At 33.0% G+C, this 3,142-nt stretch overlaps 2 non-coding genes across 2 annotated transcripts; both read left to right on the top strand.

The window, feature by feature from the left end:
- Nucleotides 1–1,569: 1,569 nt before the first annotated feature.
- Nucleotides 1,570–1,659, top strand: Trnay-gua. Its single transcript is given in 2 exon segments — nucleotides 1,570–1,606; nucleotides 1,624–1,659. It is a non-coding gene; the product is annotated as a tRNA-Tyr (tRNA).
- Nucleotides 1,660–2,194: 535 nt separating this feature from the next.
- On the top strand, nucleotides 2,195–2,267 carry Trnat-ugu. The gene has a single exon. It is a non-coding gene; the product is annotated as a tRNA-Thr (tRNA).
- Nucleotides 2,268–3,142: the final 875 nt, after the last annotated feature.

Here is a 3,142-nt window from a genome sequence, read left to right as displayed (position 1 = left end):
TATAATCCCTATTTTATCGATTTTTAGTTTTGTTTTCACTGTTCCGTCCTGAATGTAAAGCGTGAGACTCATGTCTGGACGCTAGTGTTCCAGTCACTGTCATTGAAGCCTTTCACAACTCATTATTCGGTCTCATTGTTTTATTTAGTATCTGTGAATAAAATTAGGTAAAAAAACTTTATATGTTGATTTAGTTAAATAAATCAATACCTGAATGCCAACTTCCTGATCCCTTATAAAGTCCATACCCGAGCATTCTTAAAAATCAACGGATGTTTAGAAAATGTTTTATTAAGTTTGTGTGGTACCGTGAAAGTTTGATATGCTGTGAGATTCTATGTATCTCTCTATCCCAGTTTTGTTTTATCTGAAATAGAGCTATTTGTTTACGTCCATATTTGTATCATATGATTGCGTAAGGATTCCTGTGTGTAAACAGGTTTTCAAAAACATAACAATTTTACGTTACGAAGGCTATGAAAATTTGATATGCTTCAATATATGTTTGATCGGGTTAATGATAGTATGAAAGCGATGGGTCAATTCTATAATCTATGTAGAGTTCTAGAATGAAAATGTATTTGTGGACAGCAATTATTTTTTGTGACGTGTAGCGGTTTTTGTAGATTATCATTTGACTCGCGAGATTTCTATTTCGATTATACCATTGCCATTGAATAAGTTTGCTTTCTTTCAGTATAAGTTCATACATGTGCTGTGCTGTGACCACTCGGTTAACTCCTTATTGAGATCTGTATTGAATACTTCCCATTGAAAGTTCATCACAGACTTCGTGATAAAACCCCTAACACAAACCATTTGTTTCGTATAATTAAGAAGTATTGCATCATACCGCACGCTTATCTGAACACATACAATGTGTACTGTTACCGACAATGATTAAAGCAATTATAACTTCTACATTAATAGTCGTTTTTAAACGCCTTATACGCAATCTGTTTATTTGAAACATGCGTAAATATGTTAGTATAAATTATTAATAACAGAATGTAACACAAAATGAAATCATCATTAGATCGGAGAGGATAATACCAAAATAAAAAGATACGTGTAAACCTCAATCAGATTCCCCAAAAGGTATTCGAAGCCGGATCGACTGATTGAAAGGCAGCGGTGATGGCCGACACATTTACTGTGAGGCTTATATATAACTTATAGTTTAAGTTATATTGTTAACTAACGACGGCATGGACTATTCCTATTAAAACTGATTGAACAATAACTTAGGGGCAACACAAATTATTGAATGCCCACGTGATTAAAAACATTGTATTCTAAACAATTATCATTAAATTCTTTCGAAATAATTCAATATATACATCTTTTCCAACCAATTTTATTTTTCATCCAGAAGCATCAATGCGCATTATATCTCATTATTTAATTCGATATCTATCAATAAAATCTGTTGAAATACCTGATTTTTCTATCTTCCGTAAATAGATCAATACCTGAATGCCAACTTCCTGATCCCTCATACAGTCCATGTCCAAGGCCTCTTAAGAGTCAATGACTGTTTCGAAAATGTTTTATTAAGGATGTATGTCACCCGTGATAGCTCAGTTGGTAGAGCGGAGGACTGTAGTGGTTAACCTAATAGCTATCCTTAGGTCGCTGGTTCGACTCCGGCTCGCGGGATTGTTTTGTTTTTAGATTAAATAGATCGTTGACTTTCAGTGCGGATTTTCTTATCTAAGCATGTGCTTTTCACTGGTTATCCAATTCTCAATCCATTATTTAAAAAAAAAAAAATAAAAAAAAAAACATATATTTATTCGTGTCCACTTTTCTTAAGAATGGTATAAAAATATAATACGGATAGGCGTATATTACTAAATTGTTATAAATTACATTTCAACAGCTGATCTAGGTATACACTCGTGTCAGTGTCCATATCGGAGTTTTATCACACAGGTGAGATGTGAACACTGATCATATCATCATGTACACATTTCTTAATCAATGAAATGAATGAGATAAAAGTATCTTTGCTAAATTGTAAATCATTCATCATCGCAAGCAAACCTTTACAAACCATTACGTCATTGAAGATAGATATCTCAAATAAAAAAAAAACCCTCAATATTTGAACAATGATTTCTATCAAATACACAGCCTCGGGTCACAGATGTTTACTCACTTATAGTTATATCAAGATAACACAACATATATCGCCTCCATAGCTCAGTGGTTAGAGCACTGGTCTTGTAAACCAGGGGTCGTGAGTTCGATCCTCACTGGAGGCTTAAAGTGCAGTTTTTTTTATCCTTGAAAAACGCTCCTTTCATTTTAGGGATTGTAATTGAACATAATGAAAATAGGTCAGTGAAGAGGAAAGATATTTTACGGAACACCTACATGTATTTTTCTTGAAGATGTTCCATCTATTTTGCCTTCTGTTATATAATCCGTATTTTATCGATTTTTAGTTTAGTTTCACTGTTCCGTCCTGAATGTAAAGCGTGAGACTCATGTCTAGACGCTAGTGTTCCAGTCGTTGTCATTGAAGCCTTTCACAACTCATTATTCGGTCTCATTATTTTATTTAGTACATGTATCTGTGAATAAAATTAGGTAAAAATACTTTATTTGTTGATTAAGTTAAATAAATCAATAACTGAATGCCAACTTCCTGATCCCTTATAAAGCCCATACCCGAGCATTCTTAAAAGTCAACGAATGTTTAGAAAATGTTTTATTAAGGATGTGTGGTACCGTGAAAGTTTGATATGCAGTGAGATTCTATATATCTCTCTATCCCATTTTTGTTTTATCTGAAATAGAGCTATTTGTTTACGCCCATATTTGTATCATATGATTGCGTAAGGATTCCTGTGTGTAAAGAGGTTTTCAAAAACATAACAATTTTACATTACGAAGGCTATGAAAATTTGATATGCTTCAATAGATGTTTGATCGGGTTAATGATAGTATGAAAGCGATGGGTCAATTCTATAATCTATGTAGAGTTCTAGAATGAAAATGTATTTGTGGACAGCAATTATTTTTTGTGACGTGTAGCGGTTTTTGTAGATTATCATTTGACTCGCGAGATTTTTATTTCGATTATACCATTGCCATTGAATAAGTTTGCTTTCTTTCAGTATAAGTTCATACATGT

This window comes from Pecten maximus, unplaced genomic scaffold (assembly GCF_902652985.1).
Source record: "Pecten maximus unplaced genomic scaffold, xPecMax1.1, whole genome shotgun sequence".
In the NCBI taxonomy this organism is placed as follows: Eukaryota; Metazoa; Mollusca; class Bivalvia; order Pectinida; family Pectinidae; genus Pecten; species Pecten maximus.
This window is presented reverse-complemented; position numbering and strand designations above follow the sequence as displayed.